The sequence below is a fragment of the Heterodontus francisci genome, unplaced genomic scaffold, assembly GCF_036365525.1.
Source record: "Heterodontus francisci isolate sHetFra1 unplaced genomic scaffold, sHetFra1.hap1 HAP1_SCAFFOLD_86, whole genome shotgun sequence".
Classification (NCBI taxonomy): domain Eukaryota; kingdom Metazoa; phylum Chordata; class Chondrichthyes; order Heterodontiformes; family Heterodontidae; genus Heterodontus; species Heterodontus francisci.
Genome location: NW_027141093.1, coordinates 4,103,963 through 4,131,149, shown reverse-complemented (window position 1 = coordinate 4,131,149; position 27,187 = coordinate 4,103,963). Strand labels below are relative to the sequence as shown.

The 27,187-nt window shown below is 45.9% G+C and overlaps 3 non-coding genes across 3 annotated transcripts; 2 read left to right on the top strand and 1 right to left on the bottom strand.

Moving 5' to 3' along the window:
- Positions 1 to 524: 524 nt before the first annotated feature.
- On the top strand, positions 525 to 607 carry trnal-uaa (transfer RNA leucine (anticodon UAA)). Its single transcript has one exon. It is a non-coding gene; the product is annotated as a tRNA-Leu (tRNA).
- A 3,746-nt stretch (positions 608 to 4,353) lies between these two features.
- On the top strand, positions 4,354 to 4,436 carry trnal-caa (transfer RNA leucine (anticodon CAA)). Its single transcript has one exon. It is a non-coding gene; the product is annotated as a tRNA-Leu (tRNA).
- An 11,599-nt stretch (positions 4,437 to 16,035) lies between these two features.
- On the bottom strand, positions 16,036 to 16,124 carry trnap-ugg (transfer RNA proline (anticodon UGG)). Its single transcript is given in 2 exon segments — positions 16,036 to 16,071; positions 16,089 to 16,124. It is a non-coding gene; the product is annotated as a tRNA-Pro (tRNA).
- Between the last annotated feature and the right edge of the window lie 11,063 nt (positions 16,125 to 27,187).

Here is a 27,187-nt window from a genome sequence, read left to right as displayed (position 1 = left end):
GGGGATTCAGCGATGGTAATGCTGTTGATCGTCAAAGGGAGATGGTTACATTCTCTCTTGTTGGAGATGGTCATTGCCTGGTACTTATGTGGTGTGAATGTTACTTGCCACTTAGCAGCCCAAGTCTGAATGTTGTCCAGGTCTTGCTGCTTCTGGACACGGACTCCTTCAGTATCTGAGATGTCCTGAATTTGTCCTTTTATGAAACCTTGGTCAGGACTCACTTGGAATATTGTATCCAGTCTTGGTCTCCTCACATGATGGGTGATATTGAGGCTTTGGAAAGGGTACAGAGGAGAGACATTCGACGAATTCCCAGTATAAGACATCTTGGTTATCAAGTTAGACTAAAAGAGTTGGGACCCTACACCTTAGAGAAACCTAGACTGAGGGGTGATCCGATTGAGGTTCATAAATAATGAAGGGTCCAATTTAGCATGGGAGAGGAGTCATAACTTTATATTGGAAAAGGCCAGATGGCACCCGCATCACATTAAATTTCATTTTCAGTGGTGGGCTAACGTACCAGGATGGCCGAGTGGTTAAGGCATTGGACTTAAGATCCAATAGACATGTGTCTGCGTGGGTTCAAACCCCACTCCTGGTATCTGTGCTTATAAAATGTTATTTATTCTTTCCCTGACTTTTGCCTTGCATCATCATCTCTTCTGTCATTTAATCACTCTTGCCTTCCAACTGATCACAGCTTCCTATTATTTGATCTGCCCCAGCACCGTTCCTTGGCTCTGCGCTTGCTTATAAACTGGTAAATCTTTAACTTAACCTCCTCTGTACCCTGACAATGACCTTCCCATCCTTCCTGGATTGTGGTTCCTCACAGGATCCGCTGCCTCTCCGACTCCCCTCCAGGTAACTGAAGGCCCTGAGCCTTGGTCTCGCTTTATACGCTAGCTGGTAGTTGATTCCTTGCAGGTCTGCCACCGCTCAGGAGAAGCTCAAGACCCAGATCAAGCAAAGTATCAAGAGGAATGTGAGCAAAGGCTCCCTGGTGAAGAGCAAGGGACAGGGCGCCTCCGGCTCCTTGAAAATCAGCAAGAAGGAAAACCCAGGGAAAAGTGGGAAAGAAGGTGAAGAAACGAGCAGCCAAGAAATCTTTAGTGAAGAAACAGGCAGACAAGAAATCTTCAGTGAAGAAACCAGCAGACAAGAAATCTTTAGTGAAGAAACCAGAAGACAAGAAAGTGACAACAAAGAAAGTAACAGCCAAGAAAACGAGCAGCAAGGCGGCGGCAACGCCAAATAAGGCGGTGAAGAAAGCAGCGCTTCAGAAAAAGTCTCCTGCGAAGAAGGTCAAAAAAGGCAAGAGTGCGGCGGGCGGAAAGGCGCTGAAGAAAGTGCAGACATGGAAGAACAAGGTCAAGCCGAAAGCAGCGAAGTCTCAGAAAGCAGGGTCTGGAAAGAAGTGAAAGCGCGGGAAACCTGTAAACATCTGAACACAAAGGCTCTTCTCAGAGCCACCCACATCTCAAAGGAAAGAGCTGATCCCCTGATCAAATGATCCCTGTCCAGGCCCCGCCTGCAGATTCCACATGGAAATGATTTGGAGTAAATCCAGGATCCCTGGTGACTCCCCTCCACCCAGCCCTTTCCGCACTCTCTGTCATAAAACAGAGGGATGTCCGGCCCTCACTCTAACTGGGGATGTGTTCGGTGCAGTCTCAGTTCACAAATTCAGGGGGAGAGTTTGTAAGAAAGTAACACTGGCGGAGAAACCCCACCTCACAACGCAAATCCCAGCACATGAGTTTCTCCAATTCAGCTGGAGTCGGGTGACAACAGGAGCTGGGATAGGCTGTGATCGGGAATGTTAGGAATGGATTTGTTCAGGGAGGAATGTACCTGGAATCTCCGAAAATAATAGTTCCTTATTTCCCCAGATGACACATTCTGCAGTGAGAATGAAAAGTCTCTTCACTGCTTCACATTTATTAATTGTTTGGTTCGAGATGAATAATGAGTCAGAGAGTAATGACAGGATCTGAAGCTTCTCTCACACCAGCCCTTGAATGACTCAGTGTGAAGTGTCCAATGTGTGAAGCTACTGTCAGGGTTTGTCAATCTGAACAGTTTCCGCTCAGTTACTGGGGGCCTGGAATCCCCGCAGTTTGACTCTGTCTCTGATTGGTCACCGCTTCTCAATCCAATTCTTAACCAATAGGAGAATCACATATAAGTAAATAGAAGTTCTCATTGGCTTAGATTTTCCAATTGGAAAAAGCCTGGCAATTCCAGAGCAGGAAGGAATTGAAGTGATGGAAAATTTCAATTTTCAGGCAACAATTTTAAAACCTCTCATTTTATGTTCTGTTTTACTGTTTGTACCGTCACAAAATCCTGACGCGATTTTAGGAATCGTTTTCATTTGTCAATCTGTTAACTGTAAGCGGCGGGAGGAAGGTCCGGTTCAGCAATTTAAAACGGGACAAATATCAGCTTCCACTCTGTAAAAGGAACAAATTAGCGACTAACCGCCTCTCACAGGCTTCTCGGGGACTGACAGAAACGAGCGGTTTCTGATCTTTTCTCCTGAAAGAGGCGGATAATGCTGCAGGGAGCAATGAAATGCCCTTCACTTTCTGGCTGCTAATACACCCCTGACTTTAAACAGTTCAAACAGCGACTGATGCTTCTGCCGGAAAATGAACAGATTCACCAGAATGATCCCGGTCCATCATGGCCAAAGACATCCAGCTGGCCCGCCGCATCTGCGGGGAACGCACCTAAAACCCAGCTTCAGTAACAAGTGTAACAAGGGCTCTTTTCAGAGCCACCAAATCAGCAAAGGAAAGAGCTGCCATCTCTGTTCATCATCAAACCCATTAGATTGGAGGGGCGGCCACATGGTTTCTGTTTTGTCACATCACTTTCCCGAAAGGCCTGTCGGACTGAGAGCTGATCTGGAATTTAAAAAACAGCATTACCGGAGACTCATTGCTGCTCAGCACAATCTCAACCCCGCTCCTGGGATCCGTTAGCTGGCATTTGGGGAAAAGAAATGGATCCCAGTTTTATTTGGAAGGCATTAATGGAGCCGGGTCCGTTCACATGAGGGTCATTTACTAACATTACCCAATGAGTTCACTAATATTTGAATTCATTGGAGATTAGTACACAGGATATGTAAGGCAGCTCGGTCACTCTGACTGAAACCGCCAGTTCCCCGGGGTTGCAGACCCTGACACTGCGGGGAGAGAATCCCCGACTCTATCCCGCCGCCGGGGGAAACAGACAGCTCTGTGTCCGGAGAATAGGGAGGGCCGGGGGGAAGGCACATATTAAAGCGCTGCAATGGACTCAGCTCCTGTGTGTGCACAACTCTCACTGATTCCGTCCTCTGGGAACAGTGCGGTCTAAACAGATCAGGTTAGGAGAGAAACACACAGCCCGAGAATGGCCTCTTCCTTCCTGCATTTACTCTGTTCCGGGAGCAGATTCTCATTGAGAAGCGGCGCTCAGATCACCAGAGAGAAAAAAAAAAACACAATTCAAACTGTCCAAATGAAAAACAGAGAATTAACCCGGACACTTCCATTATTAAATTAATTCATCAGCTCCGAACCAGTTCCCGTTAATGTACCGGGATAATCTCGGGATTTATCAAATCGAAGGCAGCGGGATTTATTAAATTGTTGATTCTGACACCCTGTAGTTCAGTTCTTCACTTAACTAGAGGGGGAGATGTGTGAGCAGAGAAACAGAGCGAAATGCAGAGAGGGAACTGAAAACACACCTGGACAGATGTGAAACAGGTCAATCCACTGTTCCAATAACTCCATCTCTGACTCCCTCCTGACAGTAACCAGCCCTTTCACAGAGACTGTGAGTGGCTCTGAAAAGAGCCTTTGGTTTATTAGATGACATTTTGGCCGCTTTACTTTTTCTGGGAGCTCTTGAGTGCTGGTTTTCTTAGGCAGCAGCACCGCCTGGATATTAGGCAGCACCCCGCCCTGAGCGATGGTCTCCCCTCCCAGCAGCTTGTTGAGCTCCTCGTCGTTGCGGACGGCCAGCTGCAGTTGTCTGGGGATGATGCGGGTCTTCTTGTTGTCCCGGGCCGCGTTACCGGCCAGCTCGAGGATTTCAGCGGTCAGATACTCGAGCACAGCAGCCAGATCGACCGGGGCTCCGGCACCCACACGCTCAGCATAGTTACCCTTTCTCAGGAGCCTGTGAACACGGCCCACCGGGAACTGCAGTCCAGCCCGGGAGGAGTGAGACTTGGCCTTGGCCCGAGCTTTCCCGCCGGTCTTTCCTCTTCCAGACATTTCCACAATCTCACAAATACTTTCACAAAGAATGAATAATTTCCTTAGCATTGATAGTACATCGCAGGCAGTCAGGATGGCTGAGCGGTCTAAAGCGCTGCGTTCAAGTCGCAGTCTCCACTGGAGGCGTGGGTTCGAGTCCCACTTCGGACATGTTGTGTTTTGACTGAACTGGAGGCGTTTGGGAGCAGCGGCAAAAAGCAAAGAAAAAGCATGAAAGAACATGGACAAACAAAATAACAATGGACCCAAAGATGTTGCATTAAAACATTAGAGCAAGAGGCAACTAAACAAACAGCAGGGCACATAAAAGATCAAAAATGTAACCTTTGTATCGGGGTGGAAGATGTTGCCAATATCCTTAATGAATACTTTACTGTTTTCCCGAATGAGAGGGTGATGCAGATATTGTTTAAAGGAGGAGGAGTGTGAAGTATTGGACGTGATAACTTGAGGAGAGAGGAAGTCTTAATGGGATGAGCATCCTTGAATGTGGATAAATCATCAGGACCAGATGAAATGTACCCCAGGCTGTTGAAAGAAGCCAGGGAAGAAATAGTGGAACAAAAACAAGAAATGCCGGATTCACTCAGCAGGTCTGGCAGCATCTGTGGAAAGAGAAGCAGAGTTAACGTTTCGGGTCAGTGACCCTTCTTCGGAACTCCGAAGTTCCGAAGAAGGGTCACTGACCCGAAACGTTAACTCTGCTTCTCTTTCCACAGATGCTGCCAGACCTGCTGAGTGAATCCGGCATTTCTTGTTTTTGTTTCAGATTTCAAGCATCCGCAGTATTTTGCTTTTAAGAAATAGTGGAAGGTCTGACCATCATTTTCCAATCCCTCACTGGATACAGGTGTGGTGCCAGAGGATTGGAGGTCTTGTAACGTTGCAATAAAAGCAAAATACGAGGCAGATCAAGCATGGCTGATCCTTTCGAGTAGAGAAACAGGGCTGAATTCCCTGAACCAGTGCTACAGCTTTCAGAATAGAAGGAGCCTATACAAACCTGATGGGTTCCACTTCAACAAAAGAGCTGGAGGTGTTGACAGTCAGAACAGATAAAATGAGGAGGAGTGTTTGAAGCAGATTCTGTGTGGTTACTGTAGTTGTACTATGGAGTTATTTCAAGGAGGTGATTCTGAATGTAATGGATCAACGTGGACCCATCCAAGGCAAAGGTTCTAAGCTTCCCTGTGGTCCAGCCTGGTTGAATGGAACAGAAGCAAACAAATCATCCAGAAGAGGAAAAGATATGTAAGGCCATGAAAGCACAGAATTCAGATGGATGCAATACCAGATGGTATGGCAAGAGTGTAAAACAGCAACAGACTGGTGAATAAAACTTTCCCATTGAATGAGACAAGAGAAAAGAAGGGTAATAATAGTGTCAGGTGAGTTGTGACACTATTCACATTCCACCTTGATCTGAATAGGACGGTTGAAGGGAGTGATTGAGAAGAATAGAGGAGAAATGAAAAGAAAGGAGAAATAAACAAAAGGTCTTTTGATTTTAGAATGCTTGTTTTTGGAAATGACAGACTGTAAAGTGTGTGTGTCAGTAGATATAGAGCGAAGTTGGGTATGACAAGATCACAGGAAAGCTGTGCCCTGAGACAAGGTGTGTGTTGACAGGAAAGCTGCTTTCTTTTGCACAATATGTATTTTATTCGTATGATTTGTGCAATTACATTGCAAAGCAGTTCAAATTTAATATTACATAAGGTACAATACAGATCAGTTTCCTTCAATAATGTACATGATGTATCTCACTATCCCTGCCTGCACAGGTTATATTTACAGTATTTACATTACACATCAAACATTCTCTGGTGCAAACAGCCCGAGGGGTTTTACACGGGTTCCAGCCCCTCACTGTACTATGGCCTACTAGGGCCTTCGACTGCAGCCTTTCCCCATTGAGTCTCCATGGTGGCCTCCCCAAGCTTTAATGCCGTCCCACAGCACATAGTCTTGGACGTTGCAATGTGCCAGTCTGCAACACTCGGTCATGGACAGCTCTTTGCACTGGAATACCTGTCCCACGGCCGGGCTCGTTCTCAATAGAGATCATTTCAAATGAACATTTCCTAAATCCGTGCTTTCTCTCTAGCATTAAAGAGAACAGGATGTCTAGCAGATTCAGTGTGAGACAATAACACTGCCGGGTAAAGGCCGCTTTCCAACTCCAATCTTAACACAGGAGATTCCCCAAGCAGCTGCAGTAAGGTGCTGTAAACTGCTGGAAGCGGATGTGTGTGGAAATGGTGATGTGACTGAGGAGGTTTCTTTGTATAGAATGGACTGTGTTTAGGTGGGAATATTACTGAGTGTTAATTGCATCGGGACCATATTTAAAAGCTCCGGCTTTCTGGAAACCCTTGACTATGAAGACCGAGTCCTCAAGGCTTTGTGTGGAGAGCTGGGTTTCGGTTCCACTGTTAATAAAGGGTTTGAAATTGGCAGCCCGGAGGAAACTGGAGGTGGAGCTGAAAGATGAGGGGCCGTTCTCTCTCCGTCTGTCACTCTGGGTGTCTCCTCCCCATCTGCTCTCTGTTCAATCTTCACTCTGTCTCCTCCCCTTCCTGCTCTCTCTCTGCCATTCTCAGCCAGGTCCGGGTGGCCTGTATAAAAAGGAGCCTGACGGAATCAGTCTCTTTTATTGTGCACTGATTTGAGGCAAGAATCAACTTGTCTGGCAGTAAACAAGAGTATGCTCCAGGCTGGCAGTATGTTAGAATCCATGAGGAAAGGCATCATCACCCTCATCGACAAGCGGAAGGGGGAGAGGACAGAAATAAGAAATTGGTGGCCCATTTCACTGCTTAATGCTGACAACAAGATTCTGTCAAAAGTCATAGCCAGTCGATTCAAGTCTGCTCTGGAGTTGGTGATTCACCCTGATCAGACCTATACTATACCAGGCAGGACAATCTCTGATAGCATTGCGCTACTCAGGGATATGATCACCTATGTACGGGACAGGAGGGTGGACACCTGCCTCATAAGCCTGGACCAGGAGAAGGCTTTTGACAGGATATCGCACACTTACATGATGGATGTGCATTCCAAAATGGGGTTTGGGGAGGGAATCTGCAATGGGGTCAAACTACTCTACACAAACATCAGTAGTGCAGTCTCAATCAATGGGTGGGAATCAGAAAGTTTCCCGATCCAATCTGGAGTCAGACAGGGCTGTCCTCTCTCCCCTGTCTTGTTTGTTTTGCAGTATTGAACACTTTGCTGAGTCTATTAGGAAGAATGCGAGCATCAGAGGGGTGACAATCCCAGGCAGCGGAGGCACTCAGGTGAAAACCTCCCTGTACATGGATGACATCGCCATTTTATGCTCGGATCCACTGTCTGTGCGCAGACTGATGAGCATCTGCGACCAGCTCGAACTGGCTTTGGGAGCCAATGTTAAACACGGCAAGAGCGAGGCCATGTTCTTTGGGAACTGGGCTGACCGATCCTTTGTCCCCTTCACCGTTAGGTCAGACGACCTGAAGGTGCTGGGGATATGGTTTGGAAGGGCTGGGACGTGCACCAAAACCTGGAAGGAGCGAGTAGCCAGGGTACAACATAAGCTGAGCATGTGGGAGCAGCGATCTCTCTCCATTATGGGTAAGAACCTGGTCATCAAGGGCGAGGTGCTCACATTGCTGTACGTGGTGCTGGTCTGGCCCATACCGCATTCCTGCGCTGTGGCGATCACCTGAGCCATTTTCCGCTTCATCTGGGGATCCAAAATGGTCCGAGTCCGGAGGGACACGATGTTCAAACCTCTGGATAAGGGCGGGAAAAATGTACCCAACGTCGCCCTCATCCTTATGGCTACCTATGTGTGCGGCTGCATCAAGCTGTGTGTAGATCCCCAGTTTGCAAACTTCAAGTGTCACTACGTGCTGTGGTTCCATCTGTCCCCAGTGTTGCAAAGGATGGGCCTGGTCATATTGCCGCGGAATGCTCCATCCAGTTGGACTGTGCCGTACTGCCTATCCTTCATGGAAAAGTTTCTGTGGAAAAACACCTTTGACCACCAATCCATCAGGCAGTGGTCTGCACGGAATATCCTCAAGGCCCTACGGGAAAAGGAGATGGTGGATCCTGTCGGATGGTCCCCTGAGCAGAAGTCCAAAGTCATTTGGCAGAATGCCTCATCACCAGAACTTTCAAACAAGCACCAAAATGTAGCCTGGCTGATGATGAGAAGAGCCCTCCCTGTCAGATCCTTCCTGCACACCCGAAGTCTCACCCCATCCACACGCGGCCCTCGAGGTGGCTGTGGTGGAAAAGAGACGTTGCCCACCTCTTTCTGGAATGTGTCTTTGCAAAGCAGGTGTGGAAGAGATGCAGTGGTTTTTGTCGAGGTTCATCCCAAGCAGCTCTGTAGCACAGGAGTCTGTGCTCTGTGGGCTGTTCCCAGGGACGCACACCAAGATAAAAATCAACTGTTGCTGGAGGACTATCAATTCGGTGAAAGATGCCCTTTGGTCTGCCCGAAACTTGCTGGTCTTCCAGTGCAAAGAGTTGTCCACGACCGAATGTTGCAGACTGACACATTCCAAGGTCCAGGACTATGTGCTGAGGGACGCACTAAAACTTGGGGCAGCCGCAGCAAAGGCTCAATGTGGAAAGACCACTGTGTAAGGTCCCCTCACCAAGCTGAACTGAGGGGCCGGATCCATGGGAAACCACTCGAACTGTAGCCAGAAAATATTTGTTTGCTGTAAAATGTACATGGCATGACAATGAAATGGAAGGGTTGTGAGGCAACTCACTCCTGTATTGAAGGAAACTGATCTCCTTTGCACTCTTTGTATTGTTTGACTTGGTGCTTTTGGGAACTGTTTTGTAATGTATTTTATGTTACAGATTTTAATGAATAAAGTATATTTTGGAAATTAATAAAAGAAAGTCTGGCAGAGGTAAAGGAGGGAAAGGACTGGGCAAAGGCGGAGCAAAGCGGCACCGCAAAGTGCTTCGTGATAATATCCAGGGCATCACCAAACCAGCAATCCGCCGCCTGGCTCGCCGTGGCGGGGTCAAGCGGATCTCGGGTTTGATCTATGAGGAGACTCACGGGGTGTTGAAGGTTGTCCTGGAGAATGTGATCAGGGATGCGGTCACCTACACTGAACACGCCAAGCGCAAGACGGTCACTGCCATGGATGTGGTGTACACTCTGAAACGGCAGGGCCGCACTCTCTACGAATTCAGCGGCTGAACAACTCGACCCTTTCCAGCAAACACAACAAAGGCTCTTCTAAGAGCCACCCACCGCCTCACAGAGAGAGCAGTGACCTGGAAACGGGAGCTGGGATAGGCTGTTTAGAACTGCCTAAACTGTGCTGTGTTCTGGATACAAAACTAGAATCCCTAAATTTGACATTTGTAGCAAGGATATGCAGTGGATTTGATTTTCTGAACGGGCTGTGTAAACAGCACCTGAGGCTCTTCAGTTAGTTATTTCTCCAGTCGACACATGCCCTCAGTGAAAAGCCACATCACTCCTCCAGAATCACTCATTGTTTTCATAGAATTTCAAAATGATTTCGCTGCAATGAGGGAATCCGGGAGTTTTGCAGCAGCCGTTGAATCGGTCGCTGGAACCAGACCCACTTGTGATGTTATTTCCCCCGAGACGGTGTTTCCTGCACTGAAACTGACAGGGTTTGTGAAACTGATCAGTTTCAGCTCAGTCATTCAGGGACCTGGAATTCCCGCAGTTTGAGCCCGCGCTGTCCAGAGCCCACTTCTGATTGGTCACCCTCTTCCCATTCGCATGTCTTAACCAATTGCCGAACCTCGAATTAGAAAATACAGCAAATCATTGGCTTAAATTGTCGTCCTGGCAGAAAGGTTGAATTCAAAAAAGCCGCCAATTTCAGTGTTGGGCAGAATCGAATTACTCAATGAATCTCAATAACGAAATTGGCGGCACATTTTATACTTTCCCCGATTTTCCTTTCCATCGATTGGGGTGCTAATTCACTCGGGTGCGTTTGCTAATACTAACTGTAATCCTCAGATCCATTTAACATTTCAGTAATCCTATTAAATACAAAAGGAATTTTATGATTGAATTTCCATTGGAAGATAGTGAATTAGCACCCCGATCGATGGAAAGGAAAATAGGGCAGAGGATAAAATGTGCTGCCAATTCGTTATTGTGATTTGTTTATATAACTGACCAGGATTGACTTCACCCGAACGCAGCTACTAGCTCCCACCTCACTGACCGCTCTCCCCCCTCTGCAACTCGCTTTCTCCCCCTCCTCCCTACTGGCGAAATTCCGCACTCTGGCTGTTCGCTCTCCGCACCCCCACCCCCCACCCTGTCCCAGCCCAGCCCACAGCTGCTAGCTCTGGCCGTGACACTCGCTCCCACATTTCTTCACCTGGCGCCACCTGTAGAAGCAGGAGGGCCGCAAGGAGTGACAGGGCGACGGAGGAGTGAGTAGCTGAGAGGAGGGAAGCGGCGCGGCCTGGAGCGAGTGGTCAGAGAGTGGGGTAGTGCGAAGCGAGGAACAACTGGCCAGGGGAGTGGGGGGGTGGGGGAGCAGCGAGGTCTGGAGCGAGCGGCTGAGGGGGGGAATCGTCGAGGCCTGGAGTGAGTTGGCGAGGGGGGAGAGCTACAGCTTCAAAATCTCCCATTCAGCCACTTCCACCAGCCAAGTGGTGAGGGGATGGGGTGGCTAGATACCCAATGACGCTTTATCACGCGTGCACGAAGATGGATTTGTTGCGGAAATGTGATGATGTTGGCGCTGCAAAATGACATCATCCCGTGCACGCGCCACTCAATTCTGGCACGATGTCAAAAATCACTGTGATTTTTTGGTCTTTTCAGTGCACTCCTCTTTCCTTAGTTGCCTCTCACCTTAATGTATTGAAGAAACATCTTTGGGTCCATTTTCATTTTCCTTGTCAATAATCTTCCATGCTTTCCCTTCACCGCTGCTCCCAAATCCCTCCAGTTCAGTCAAAACACAACTTGGTAGATTTGGGATTTGAACACACGCCTCCAGAAAACATTACGACCTGAACACAGCCCCTTAGACCACTCCGCCATCCTGACTGTTTCAAGCTTACGACAAAAGCTGAGAAATTATCCATTCTTTGTGAAAGTATTTGTGAGATTGTGGAAATGTCTGGAAGAGGAAAGACTGGCAGGAAAGCTCGGTCCAAGGCCAAGTCTCGCTCCTCCCGGGCTGGACTGCAGTTCCCGGTGGGCCGTGTTCGCAGGCTCCTGAGAAAGGGTAACTATGCTGAGCGTGTGGGTGCTGGAGCCCCGGTCTATCTTGCTGCTGTGCTCGAGTACCTAACCGCTGAAATCCTCGAGCTGGCCGGTAACGCGGCCCGGGACAACAAGAAGACCCGCATCATCCCCACACACCTGCAGCTGGCCGTCCGCAACAACGAGGAGCTCAACAAGCTGCTGGGAGGGGTGACCATCGCTCAGGGCGGGGTGCTGCCTAATATCCAGGCCGTGCTGCTGCGCAAGAAAACCAGCGCTCAGAGCTCCCAGAAAAAGTAAAGCGGCCAAAATGACATCTAATAAACCAAAGGCTCTTTTCAGAGCCACCCACTTTATCTGTGAAAGGGCTGGTTACTGTCAGGAGGGAGTCAGAGATGGAGTTATTGTAACAGTGAATTGACCTGTTGCACATCTGTCCAGCTGTGTTTTCATTTCGCTCTGTTTTTCTGCTCACACATCTCCCCCTCGAGTTAATTGCAGAACTGAACTACAGGGTGCAGAATCAACAATTCCCAGGATCGGGGGTGAGATTGTGCTGAGCAGCAATGGGCCTCCAGTAATGCTGCTTTCTAAATTCCAGATCAGCTCTCAGTCCAACAGGCCTTTCGTATTTTAAATATCACAACAGAGCTGAGCGGGGGTGAGCGCAGCCTCAGCTGCACCGAGTCTCAGGGGCTCTCAAGACCCCAATCAGAGCCACCAGGCCTGGCGGACGTGCAGCGAGGACCCCGGGGGAGGGTGGGTGCACCATTAAAGTGATGGTGCAGCACCTCCCCCATCCTCGCCGCCACTTCCCGGTTTCTTCTCCCGTTTATCTCAACATTAAGAAGACGCTTTTGCTCTGGACTACACTGGTTATAAAGTAAGACCCAACTTTGTCTCTGAAAGTGATGAATAGCAGCAACAACAGCAGAATCCAACCCCTGCAGTTACATGTGAACTTGCTGATGTTGCAGCAGATTGAATGACTGAGTGAATCCCTTCCCACACACATGGCAGGGGAACGGCCTCTCCCCAGAGTGAATGTGTTGGTGTTTCAGCAGATCATTACTGCTTTTCAAGCTCTTCTCACAGTCAGGACATTGAAAAGGTCTCTGATCAGTGTGAACAAGTTGATGTTCAGTGAGGTTGGATGACTGAGTGAACCCCTTCCCACACACAGAGCAGGTGAATGATCTCTCCCCAGTGTGAACTCACTGGTGTTTCAGCAGGTTGACTCTGGCTGGGTTCAGTTCTACACTCACTGGTTCCTCTCTCTCTCCTCCCCTGAAGGTGCTGATTCTGACTGTATGTACATGCTCTCTCCCCCTCCGACCCTCCCTGTCCAATGTAGTATCTCCAGTTTTGGTGATGTGCTCTCCCTGACCTGTCTCCATTTCTCCTTCTTATACAGACTTGCCCTGAGTGTCACTATTTCATAGAATCAAACAGCACAGAAGGAGGCCAATCGGTCTTTTGTGCCTGTGCTGAATCTGTGAAAAAAATGATGCAATTAGTCCAACCCCCTGCCTATTTCCCCATAGTCCTGGAGAAATTCACTTTGAAATATTTGTCCAATTCCTTTATGAAAGTAATAATTGAATCTGTTTCCAGCACCCTGTCAGACAATTCATTCCAAATCCGAATAAGTTACTTCTTAAATGTTGTGAGGGTTCCGGCCTCTACCACCTCTTCAGGGAGTGCGTTCCAGATTCCAACCACCCTCTGGGTAAATTTTTTTCCTCAAATCCCATCTCAACCTCCTGTCCCTTACCTTAAATTTATGCCACCTGGTTATTGACCCCTCCGCTAAGGTAAAATGTTTCTTCCTATCTAACCCATCAATGCCCCTCATAATTTTGTAAACCTCAATCTTATCTCCCCTCAGCCTTCTCTGCTCTAAGGAAAACAACGCTAGCCTTTTCAGTCTCTCTTCATAGCTGAAATGCTCCAGCCCAGGCAACATCCTGGTGACTCTCTTCTGTACCCTCTCCAGTGCAATCACATCCTTCTTATAGTGTGGTGCCCAGAACAGTACACAGTACTCCAGCTGTGGCCTAACTAGCATTTTATACAGCTCCGTCATAACCTCCCTGCTCTTATATTCTCTGCCTCGGACGATCTATATTGGCCTGTAATCTAAGGCTTTCCTCCTCACTAATTACGACACCACCAATTTTCGTGTCATGTGTGAGAAAGGGTTTGATTCTGTCCCTATCAGTATCCGTTACATGCATGTGTTTTTAATCTGCACCCCCTCTATTTTATTCTCTGTACTTGTCAGCCTCTTGTAGGTGAGTCTGTGTTTTGCTCTTTATCTCTCAGTCTTCGAAGTATGAGCCTGGGTTTGTACCTAATTTTCTTTGTACCTTGCAGGATGGATATTGAAGAGAGGTTTTTACACATTAACTGCCAAATCCTGATAAGTGATTTTTGGGTTTCACACAGTATCTGTCAGTTTCTTGTCTAGGACTGTTGGTTTTACTCTGTCCCTGGCATTTGCTGGTTTGTTAGTGTGGGGTTTACACTGTACCTGTCAGTTTCTCATGTTGGTTTCACTTTGTATAGAATCATAGATCACAGAATACTTACAGCACAAAAGGAGGGATTCAGCTCATCGTACTTGTGCTGCCTCTCTGCACAAGCAACTCAGCTCATGCCACATCCTCATGTATTCCATGAAAAGCTGATTTTTTTCCCTTCAGATAATTATCATATATCCTTTTGAAAGCTATGGTTGAATCTTCCTCCGTCACACTCTCAGGCAGTACATATCAGATCTTAACCATTTGCTGCATAAAAAAGGTTTTTCCTCATGTTGCCTTTGGTTCTTTTCCCATTCACCTGAAATCGGTGTCCTCTGCTTACTCAGCCATGAGTAATATTTCCCATTGCTTTCTCAGCACTGATGAATTGTGAGGTGGGAGACAGCCAGAAGTCCCACTGAGCCGCACTGACTCCCAGCTGAAAAAGAAATGAGGTAAAGTTCAATCTTTCACAGCGAGATGCTGCAGAGAGTTAAGAGTCCCGAATGAAAGAGAGCGTTTCTCATACTGTTGTTGAATTTCATTTCAAACACTCCTTGTACTCTCTGCTAATGAAGCCTAAAAAGTGGAAAAACTAAATGGCGCTCAAACTCACAACCCTGAGATTAAAAGTCCCATGATCGACAGACTGAACTGAATATGTCACTTCTACTGTACCTCTGTTTGGATGGATGCAACTGTATGCTCCAATGCAAGGGCAGCTTTCAAATCCTCCCATGGGTCCACACGTCAGACTAAGTTCCTTGTTGTAAACTCAAGCATAGGAAATCTGCTCACTTCCAAAACTATCAACAAATTGAAGCTGATTACGATCAACATCATCAGAGGTCAGAACGACCTGGTGAAAGAAGACTCCCTGAAGAAGGATCCACAATTATTCAAAGGCATCGACAAAGTGAAAAACAAGAAAATCGATGAGTCAATCCAAGCTAAACAGAAACACTGAAGAATTCCATTCCAGACCAGAACACAATTAGAGGCATTTTTTGTATTCAAAGCTGGGCATTAGTATTTAATAGTTGATATATAATTTTGAATATATTTGAATTTCTTTATTCATTTGGCACTGCTGAACATGAAGCAGTCTTAAATCATTTAATTTTTTTTTGTAAAATCTGATTTACCAGATTAAAATATTAGATCAAGGGAGAAATTTCAAAGATTACTGGACCAGTAATCCAGAGGCCTGGACTCAAGATCCAGTGACAGCCAGGACGTCAAGGCGGGAAACACTCCGCACTAGTCTGCAGTGAGCGATTCCATCGAAGGTAGAGCACAATCTCCTTAATATAAGAATGTATATTTTATAATAATTAATCACTCAAGACCTTCCTGGTCTCTGCATCTCAGCTGCTCTCTGGATAAACTTGCAGAAAGTATTTCAACCTGTAAAGCAGGAGTCTAGGGAATGTATAATGATATTTTCTCGCCTTCGGGCAATATTTTAATCAATACAGTGTGGGACAACCTGTCTGGGCACAACTCCACGAGTTTCTCTTGAACTAGTGACCTCACAATCACTAACTTCTATGGTAACAATCTTCAGCTCATCACCTCCGGTACGTAGCTCTAATCTTAATGTACATTTAAACAACCTTTCAAGTCCAGTTACAGTTTTTGTTGCCTTACCTGCACAAGCTTAAAAAGTGAAAAACGGAAGCAAGTTTAACTGAACATTCTGGTGGTCAGTTCGGGCACGGGAAAAAAATGAAAGGACTCGGACCAGGTCGGATGCGGTGCTGTCAGGCTTGGGTCGGGTTTCATTTGCTGACCCGAGCAGGCCATTAGTTACTGTTGCAACCTTATATTCCCACTTGACAATCTGTATATTTTGTTCATTTCAATTTTGTCGACAAGCTCTTTGAATCCAGTTCCCCGGTCCTCAAGCAGGCTCAGTATGGAAATCGATTCCGCTTTCTGGAAGGCTGAAAGCAATCGATGACCTTAAACTAAAAATGGCAACAGAGAAGGGCTCGTCTGGGATTTGAACCCAGGACCTCTCACATATTAATCATTTGTATACCCAAAGCGAGAATCATACCCCTAGACCAACGAGCCACCGTTAGCATAGTTTTTATTCGCTCCTGTGGAATTTCACTGGCACCCACAGCCGATCATGCATTTTTTTCAGATCAAAACAATATCCTACAAAGCTGAAATAAAAACAGAAAGTGCTGGAAATACTCAGCACCTCTGACAGCATCTGTGGAGACAGAAACAGAGTTAACATTTCAGGGTTTTCACCTTTTGTTTGAGCCATCTTTTCAGACTGCTTCTGTCCATCCAATCTCACTTTTTACTCTATCCACATTCTAAGGGTGGTGCAGTGGTGAGCACTGTAGCTTCACAACTTCAGTGACCCTGATTCAGTTCTGTATACTGCCTGTGTGGAGTTTGCAAGTTGTTTATGTGGGCTTCCACAAGGTACTCTGGTTTCCTCCCACAACGAAAGACTTGTGGGTTGATAGATAAACTGACTGTTGTAAATTGGCCCTAGGGTAGGTGATAGGAGAAATGTGGGGATGTGGTAGGGAATTCTGGGTTAACATAGGATTAGTATAAATGGGTGGTTGATGGTCAGTGCAGACTCAGTGGGCCAAAGGGCCTATATCAGTGCTGTATATCTCTATAACCATTCTCTAAGCAAATGCATTTTTCATGAATTCCTCATTTCATTTATTAACGACAATTTTATATTTCCGGCCCTTGCTTCATACGATACCACAAGTGGAATCATGTTTCCATCAACCCGATCAAACCCCTTCACTATTTCCTCATATTGCAATGTTTCTTTCACCCTGACAGACTGTGGAGTTTCTGCTGCTTGATTGCAGTTCTTGCTTCCCGCCAGTAGATGTCACCTCACTCCAATATCGTGAAGTTTACAAATGTGAGAGAGACACAACAGGAAATAATTGTTGACATTATAGTGAATGTGTGGGATTTAGAAATACTAGGAGTGGAGACGAGTTATTATTGAATTTGTCAAACCAAACATATGTTATAATGTTGTGTTAAATCTGTCACTCTGTTGTCTTGATTCTGAGAGTGACATAGACTCATCGAGTCATTGGGTCATTTGTGGTATAGAAGGAGGTCATTCGCCCCATCGAGTACAGGCCAGCTCTCCATGGAGCGATCCAGTCAGTCCCACTCTTCTGCTCGATCCCCCTAGCCCTGTAAATTTATTTCCTTCAAATTCCCATCGAAATTCCTTTTGTAACCAACGATTGTCTCCACTTCCTCCGCCCACAGGGGCAGCGAGTTACAGATCATTACCAATCACTGTGTAAAAAAGTTCTTCCGCACATTCCCCCTGCATCTCTTGTCCAAAACCTTCAATCGGAATCCCCTAGTCCTTGTACCAATAGTTAATGGGAACAATTTTTCCTTGCCAACTTATCTAAAACTGTCATAGCCTTCGACACCTCTATCAATTCTCCCCTCAATCTCCTTTGATACAGGCAGAAAAAACCCTGTTTTTCTAACCTAACCTTGAAACTAAAACCCTCCATCCCTGGAACTATGCTGGTAAATCTCCTTTGCATCCTCTCAAGAATCCGCACATCCTTTCTAAAGATTGGTGAGCAGATCTGGATGCAACACTCCAATTGGGGCCTAACCAGAGTTCAGCATAACAACCCTGCTTTTGTACTCAATGTCTCTATTTATAAAGCCCAAGATCCCACATGCTTTGCTAACCACTCTCGCAATATTTCTGAACAGTTGAGGTGACTGAGCGGTTTCAGCTTCTCTGTTCAGATTGCAGCTTTCACTGGAGGCATGTGTTTAAATCCCACTTCTGACAACTTGATTTTCAGTTACTTTGCAGAGCTTCCTTGAAGGTTTGAGGTAGAGTAAATACTGAGGAACTGTTTCTAACTGCTGAACCGTCAATAACCGAAAGTTACAGATTTAATGTGACTCACAAAACTGGAAAGAACTTGAGGAAAAATTCCTTTCTGCAACGTATGGTTAGGATTTCAGTTATGTGGATAGATTGGAGAAGCTGGGGTTGTTCTCCTTAGAGAGGAGATTTGATAGAGGTGTTCACAATCATGAGGGGTCGTGACAGACCCGATAGAGAGAAACTGTTGGTAGAAGGATTGGGACTCAGGTAAAAGCTGTGGCTCAGTTGGTCACACTCACCTCGAAATCACAAGCTTCTGGGTTCAGAGTTCACAGCTGACACTCCAGTACAGCACTGAGGGTGTTGAAGGTGCTGCCTTTCAGGTGTGATGTTAAACCAAGACCTGGTCTGCATGTTTGGGTGAATGTAAAAGATCCCATGCTGCAATTTCAAACAAGTGAAGAGCAATTCTCCCTGGTGTTGTGATCAATATTTGCCCCTCAATCAGATCAGTTGGTCATTATCACATTGCTGTTTGTGGGTATTTGCTGCTGCATTTCTGACATTACATCAGTGATTACACTTCAAAAGTATTTCATTGTCTACAAAGTGCTTTGATATGTCCAGTGGTCTTGAAAGGTGCTATATAAATGCAAGTCTTTTCTTTCTTTATCACAACACATTACTGTGTAAAAAATGGTTCTTCATGTCACCTCTGGTTCTTCTGCCAATCACCTGATATCTGTGTCCTCTGCTTACTGACCCTTTTACCACTGGAAACAGTTTCTCCTTATTTAAACTATTGAAAACCTCCATGATTTTGAACAAATGTGTCAAATCTTTTCGGAACTTTCTCTGCTGCAAGGAGAACAACCCCAGCTTCTCCAATCTCTCCACATCACTGAAGTCCCTCACCCTGCTACCATTGTGGCAAATCTCTTTTTTATTCTTTCACGGAATGTGGGCATCGCTGGCAACGGCAGCATTTATTGCCCATTCCTAACTTCCCTTGAGAAGGTGGTGGTGAGCCGCCTTTTTGAGCTGTTGCAGTCCATGTGGTGTAGGTAAATCCACAGTGCTGTTCGGAAGGGAGTTCCAGGATTTTGATCCAGTGACAGTGAAGGAACGGTGATATAGTTCCCAGTCAGGATGGTGTGTAGCTTGGACGGGAACTGGCAGATGGTGGTGTTCCTATGCATCCAATGTCCTTCTAGGTGGTCGAGGTCATGGGTTTGTAAGGTGCTGTCGAAGGAGGCTTGGTGAGTTATTGCAGTGCATCTTGTAGATGGTACGCACTGCTACCACTGTTCACTGGTGGTGGAGGGAGTGAATATTTAAGGTGGTGGATGGGGTGCTGATCAAGCGAGCTGCTTTGCCTGGATGATGTTGAGCTTCTTGAGTGCTGTTGGAGCTGCACTCATCCAGGCAAATGGGGAGTATTCCATCACGCTCCTGACTTGTGCTTGTAGATGGTGGACAGGAGGTGAGTGATTCACAGCAGAATTCCCAGCCTCTGACCTGCTCTTGTAGCTACGGTATTTATGTGGCTGATCCAATTCAGTTCCTGTTCGACGGTAACCCCCAGAATGTTGATGGTGAGGGATTCAGCAATGGTAATGCCATTGAATGTCAAGGGGAGATGGTTAGATTCTCTCTTGTTGGAGATGTTCATTGCCTGGCACTTTTGTGGGTTGAATGTTCCTTGTCACTTATCAGCCCAAGCCCAATGTTGTCCAGGTCTCTCTACATGTGGACACGGACTGCTTCAGTAGCTGAGGAGTTGCTAATGCTACTGAACATTTTGCAATCATCAGCGAACATCCCCACTTCTGACCTTATGATAGAGGGAAGGTCATTGATGAAGCAACGGAAGATGGTTGGGGCCTCGGACACTACCCTGAGGAACTCCTGAGTGCTCTTCTGGGACTGAGATGATTGGCCACCCACAACTATCACCATAGGTGACCATAGGTCACCATAGGCGCTAGGTATGACTCCAACTAAAGAACAAAGAACAAGGAAAATTACAGCACAGGAACAGGCCCTTCGGCCCTCCAAGCCTGCGCCGATCCAGATCCTCTACCTAAACATGTCGCCTATTTTCTAAGGGTCTGTATCTCTTTGCTTCCTGCCCATTCCTGTCTCTGTCTAGATACATCTTAAAAGACGCTATCGTGCCCGCGTCTACCACCTCCGCTGGCAACGCGTTCCAGGCACCCACCACCCTCTGCGTAAAGAACTTTCCACGCATATCCCCCCTAAACTTTTCCCCTCTCACTTTGAACTCGTGACCCCTAGTATTTGAATCCCCCACTCTGGGAAAAAGCTTCTTGCTATCCACCCTGTCTATACCTCTCATGATTTTGTACACCTCAATCAGGTCCCCCCTCAACCGTCGGCTTTCTAATGAAAATAATCCTAATCTACTCAACCTCTCTTCATAGCTAGCACCCTCCATACCAGGCAACATCCTGGTGAACCTCCTCTGCACCCTCTCCAAAGCATCCACATCCTTTTGGTAATGTGGCGACCAGAACTGTATGCAGTATTTCAAATGTGGCCGAACCAAAGTCCCATACAACTGTAACATGACCTGCCAACTCTTGTACTCAATACCCCGTCCGATGAAGGAAAGCATGCCGTATGCCTTCTTGACCACTCTATTGACCTGCGTTGCCACCTTCAGGGAACAATGGACCTGAACACCCAAATCTCTCTGTACATCAATTTTCCCCAGGACTTTTCCATTTACTGTATAGTTCACTCTTGAATTGGATCTTCCAAAATGCATCACCTCGCATTTACCCTGATTGAACTCCATCTGCCATTTCTCTGCCCAACTCTCCAATCTATTTATATTCTGCTGTATTCTCTGACAGTCCCCTTCACTATCTGCTACTCCACCAATCTTAGTGTCGTCTGCAAACTTGCTAATCAGACCACCTATACTTTCCTCCAAATCATTTATGTATATCACAAACAACAGTGGTCCCAGCACGGATCCCTGTGGAACACGTCTCCATTTTGAGAAACTCCCTTCCACTGCTACTCTCTGTCTCCTGTTGCCCAGCCAGTTCTTTATCCATCTAGCTAGTACACCCTGGACCCAATGCGACTTCACTTTCTCCATCAGCCTACCATGGGGAACCTTATCAAACGCCTTACTGAAGTCCATGTATTTGACATCTACAGCCCTTCCCTCATCAATCCACTTTGTCACTTCCTCAAAGAATTCTAGTGGAGAGTTTTCTCCCTGGTGGCCATTGACTTCAATTTTGCAAGGGCTCCTTGATGCCCTTGGCAAGAGCAGTCACTGTCTCCTCACCTCACCTCTTGAGTTCAGCTCTTTTGTCCAAATTTGGGTCAAGGCTGCAACGAGGTCAGGAACCAAGTGGCTCTGGCAGAACCCAAAATGAGCATTGATGAGCAGGTTATTGCTGTGTAAGTGCTGCTTGATAGCACTGTCAATGACACCTTCCATCACTTTACTGATGATCAAGAGGAGGCTGATGGGGCAGTAATTGGCAGGGTTGGATTTGTCCTGCTTTTTGTTTGCAGGACATACCTGGGCAATTTTCCATGTTGCTGGGTAGATGCCAGTGTTGGAGCTGTACTGGAACAGCGTGGTTAGTGGCGCGGCTAGTTCTGGAGCATCAGTCATCAGCACTACAGCCGGGATGTTGTCAGTATCCAGTGCCTTCAGCCATTTCTTGATATCATGTGGAGTGAAGTGGATTTGCTGAAGATTGGCATCTGCGATGCTGGGGACATCAGGAGGAGGTCGAGATGCATCATTTAGTTGATACTTGTGGCTGAAGATGGTTGCAAATTATTCAACCTTGTATTTTGCACTGATATGCTGGTCTCCCCTATCATTAAGGATGGGGATATTTGTGGAACCTCCTGTTGATTGTTTAATTATCCACCACCATTCAGGACTGGATGTGGCAGGACTGCAGAGCTTTGATCTGATCTGTTGGTTGTGAGATCACTCAGCTCTGTCTATTGCATGCTGCTTCCACTGTTTGACATGCAAGTAATCCTGTGTTGTAGCTTCACTCATTTTTAGGTCTGCTTGGTGCTGCTCCTGACATGCCCTCCTGCACACTTCATTGAACCACTATTGCTCCCTTGGCTTGATGGTAATGGTAGAGTGAGGGATATGTCAGGCTATGAGGTAACATATTGTGTTTAAATACAATTCTGCTGCTGCAGATGGCCCACAGTGCCTCATGGATGCCCAGTTTTGAGTTGCCAGATCTGTTCATTTCTTCCCTCAGATATAATTTGAAAAAAATTCCAAAGGAATGCATGTACTAAACAAAAAGGAGAGAGTGGCGCAGTGGTTAGCATTGCAGCCTCACAGTTCCAGCAACCCGGGTTCAATTCTGGGTATTGTCTGTGTGAAGTTTGCAAGTTCTCCCTGTGTCTGTGTGGGTTTCCTCCGGGTGCTCCAGTTTCCTCTCACAAGCCAAAAGACTTGCAGGTTGGTAGGTAAATTGGCCATTATATATTGCCCCTAGTATAGGTAGGTCGTAGGGAAATATAGGGACAGGTGGGGATGTGGTAGGAGTATAGAATTAGTATAAATGGGTGGTTGATCGTCGGCACAGACCATGTGGGCCGAAGGGCCTGTTTCAGAGCAGCATCTCTAAACATAAACACATCCAAAGGATCATCCTCCACCATTTCCGCCACCTCCAGTGTGATGCCACCACCAAACGCAACTTCCCCTCCCTTGTCAGCATTCCGAAGGGATTGTTCCTTCCACAACACCCTGGACCACTCCTGCATTACCCCATCACCTCTTCCCCTTCCCAAGGCACCTTCCCATGCAATCGCAGGAGATATAATACCTGCCCTTTTCCCTCTTCTCTGCTCATTATCTAAAGCCCCAAACACTTCTTTTAGGTGAAGCAGCGATTTACTTGTACTTCTTTCAATTATGTATACTGTATTCACTACTCACAATGCGGGCTCCTCTAAACTGGGGAGACCAAAAGCAGGTTAGGTGGAACACCTCTGCTCAGGCCGAAAGCATGATCCTGAGCTTCTGGTTGCTTGCCATTTCAACACTCCCCCCTGCTCTCATGTCAACATTTCTGTCTTTGGCCTGCTCCAGTGTTCCAGTGAAAATCGACCCAAGCTCGAGGTGCAGCACCCGACCTTTTGATTCGGCACTCTGCAGCCTTGTGGATTGAACATTGTGTTCAATAACATCAGAGCATGACTGGTGTCAGGCAACCAAAAGCATTAACACACTTTGTCCCAGGACAGCTTTGTTATTTAATCTCTCCTGCCCTCTGCCCTATCAAACACCTTCCCCTTTGTTCTCTCCCACATGCCCCTCCCCTTCACTTGTTTAAAACCTAATTCTTTTCTAACCTGTGTCAGTTCTGATGAAATATCACAGACCAGAAATGTTAACTCTGTTTCTCTCACCACAGATGCTGCCAGAGCTATTGAGTATTTCCAGCACTTTTTCTTTTTATTTCAGATTTCCAGCATCTGCAGTATTTTGCTTTTATTGTGTCAGAAAGTCTTTCCTTGATTCAGGACTCTTACCTCTCTCCAGAATCTCTCTGCTAAAGATTGAACTTTATCTCATTTCACTCACAGCTCAGGGTCAGTGTGGCACAGTGGGACTTCTGGCTGTCTCCCACTTCACAGTCCATCAGTACTGAGAAAACAATGGGGAATATTACTCACATGTTGTGTTCTGTAACTTTTTACAAACACTTTAATGTATATATTGTCTTCCAAAGCAGTGACAGAATGGTGGCTTTCGTGTGTTGTTGAAATCGCTTTGTTGAGTTCGTGCTGTACTAACAGTTAAACAGTTCTTGGTTCAATGCCTGGTTTTGGCACTTTCAACCTCTCCTGTGTCTTTTTCTTTGGCTCCAATTGTCAAGCTGCATGATTTACTCTGAAATTAGCACCAGAGAACCAAGGCATCAGCGAGCATGAGGAGCTGAAATTAGCACAGATCAAATCCACTCAATATTTCTGACTGAAGATGGTTGCAAATGCTTCAGCTTCATCTTTTGCACTGACGTGCTCAGCACCACCATCATTGAGGATGTGAATGTTTTTGGAGCCTCCTCATCTTGTTAGTTATTTAATTATCCACCACCATTCACGACTGGATGTGGCAGGACTGTGGAGCTGTGATCTGATCCTGAGGGAGATATCCGTGCGTGGAGTGGCGGGATGTATGGAGAGTGATCCTGGAGAGGGTGTCTGATCCTGGAGTGGAAGCTTTCTGTGGAGGTACAGGAGTAGGCCATTCAGCCCCAGTGTTTTATAAAGGTTTAGCATAACTTATTTGCTTTTACTCTATGCCTCTATTAATAAAGCCAAGTGTCCTGTTTGCTCTTAGCAACCTTTTCAAACCTTGATCAAAAAAGATTGGTGTACATTGTCTCATTCTTCCTCCCAAACTGTATCACTTCACAATTCTCTGTGTAAAATTTTATCTGTTATGTGAAAGCCCATTTTACCAGTGTGTTTAAGTTCCTCTGAAGTGTGTTACTGTCACTGGCATAGGACGAAATTCACGAGCATTCTTTGATGCTATCTCCTTTGAAAGAGCAATCTTACACACTAGCTCAAATTGGGATTTTGTGTGTTTAGTATCTTTCCTCATCCACCAATATAAGCACAAATCTGTCTCATAATGTACGGTCTAAGAATGTGCCAATGTTGCAAGGTGGTGATAAATTCTTCAGTGTCACAATGTACTCACCAACTGTTTCACTACTTTTCTGATTTCTGGATCCAAGTTTGTAGCTTTCCGCGATCTCTAGTGGCTTAGGGTTGAGCCTCACTTCAACGAAGAAACGGAAAATTATGATTTAAAGATTACACTGTCAATCATTCACATCTCCGTCTTCTCCTGAACTTCGAGTTCAAATTTGTTTGTGAAGTTGAGTCACACGTTAAGACAGCACAGTCTTTTTCTTTGCGAAGGAAGTGATTTGGGAATGACTGTTTGAAACTGTCCCTTCTTGCACAGAAATTCAGTGCAAATACTTGATCACTCACAATTTCCTTAAGAGAAATTTGTTCACAATCGCATTCGACACGGAAACTGCCTCAGCATTAATCTCACTGAAGCAGAATGTGACCGTGTTGTTTGTTTCAGAATGTTGTTGCCGTTATTTGTCGCTTTTCACCGAGACTGGGAGACAGGCAAGTTTGATCCGAGGTTGGAATATATTATCATTCAGGAGCAAGAAAAATCAAAAGGAACAAAATAAGAAAACCCAGTCTCCGGACTTGAGAATCTGTAGATCCGCTTTGGGAAAGTGAATCAGAGCAGAATGAAGGGTGAACTGTCCAGAAGAGATGAAGACACAGCTCAGTCAACACGTTCCCCTGGTTTATGATGCTGGAACATTCATCACACAGAAATGATTCAACCCAATGACAAACATTCTTACAGCTGATAATTTATGCTACTGATTTAAGGACTGTTTCATGTGGTTACCGAGTGACGACGAGAAGATATTAAACTTTGTTCTATTCAATCTAGCTGTGATGAAGTTTGAATTTTTCTACCTTTTATAAACAGTATTTGAAGGGTCTCGGTAACAATGTTCAGTTTTGATGAGAGTGGGGTCTGGGTGAGAAGCTGCTGAGTGTGACAGGGTCAGGACTGGATGCAGGAAGTTCTCTGACAGTCTCCCTCTATCTCTCTAATGGGTTTGAGTTGATTTACGACTGGTAGCATTTATTTTACTTTTCTTATTTAGAGATACAGCACTGAAACAGGTCCTTCGGCCAACCGAGTCTGTGCCAACCAGCAACCACCCATTTATACTAATCCTACATTAATCCCATATTCTCTACCACATCCCCACCATTCTCCAACCACGTACCTACATTTTGGACAATTTACAATGGCCAATTTACCTATCAACCTGCAAGTCTTTTGGAGGTGGGAGGAAACCAGAGCACCCGGCGGAAACCCACACAGACACAGGGAAAACTTGCAAACCCCACACAGGCAGTACCCAGAACTGAATCCTGGTCACTGGAGCTGTGAGGCTGTGGTGCTAACCATTGCGCCACTGTGCTGCTGTTGGTGCTTTGATAAATGAAGGAAGTTCCCTCCACCCATTTGTTTTGGACAGACAGTGTGGTATAAGGATGTAAAGGGTTAATGTTGAAGATGGTGGGATCAACCCCTCCCACTGTCAGAGTGATAATGTAACAGTCACATGAGATGAAGTTTGGGAGAAGAGAGAGCAGCACCAAGGATGCTAGCTTAGCAGGCTTGATGAGTGTGTATTTTGTATTGTGTAAATTAGAAAAGAGTTCTTAGTTCTTTCAGCAGGAAATGTGTCCAGAAAATATCGAGAAACTCACAATTTTATTATTCAGGAGTCAGAACACTGATATTAATTTCAAGTGACAGTTCTGGGACCAATTAACAAAAAAAGTAGAGAATAATATTGCTCACTGATTGAAATCCCCCAGTGAGGAGACAGTTAAACAGGTGATCTATTGGGGCATCCTTCGATCCAAGGTTTCAGCAACATTTAATCTCCCTTTTTGGTGAAATTCTCTGTTATTTGCAACTTTTTTTATCAGCTTTGATGGGTGAGTGAAAAAACTGAAAAAATGGAACAGTTCCATCCTTTCTTTTCTTCCTTCTTCTCTTCTTTCCATCAGTTTCTCTTTTCTGTCCCAGATCAATATAATGATGAGAATCCCAATTTAATCTGCTGTTTCTGGTGTTTTATCCATTCCAATCAAAATTTCAACATTCCAATCAAATCTATTTGTTATTCCACAGTGTCTCTCCATGTGTTTTATTCTGTTGTATTCTCTCACAGTCTGTTTGATGATCAATGTCACATCTCACTCTCTGTTCTGGTGAAGATCAGAAGCAATGATATCTGTTTACACCACCCGACAAGTTGGTCTGAGGCTGTGTCTCTCTGATCATGTGGAGTTAAAGCAATTCTTCCAGTCAGTTAGTTCAGTTGTCATTTCATGAGAAATTCGGTCATCATGACTTCGTCAGTGACCTAATGGTTCAGGTGTCTGAGTGATGTTAAACATGATGTGATGAAATGATTGTATGTTCCAGTCTTTCCGTGGTGGGTTTTCACACTGAGTAGAAATGTGTTGGACATGGTCTGAAAATGTTTCACACCGCTCCATTCCCAACTTCATTGACTTGCAGAAGATATATTTCCATCATGACACAGCTCGCTGCACAGCTAGAAGCTGTGCTGAAGGTGACAGCCATGCTTATGCAACT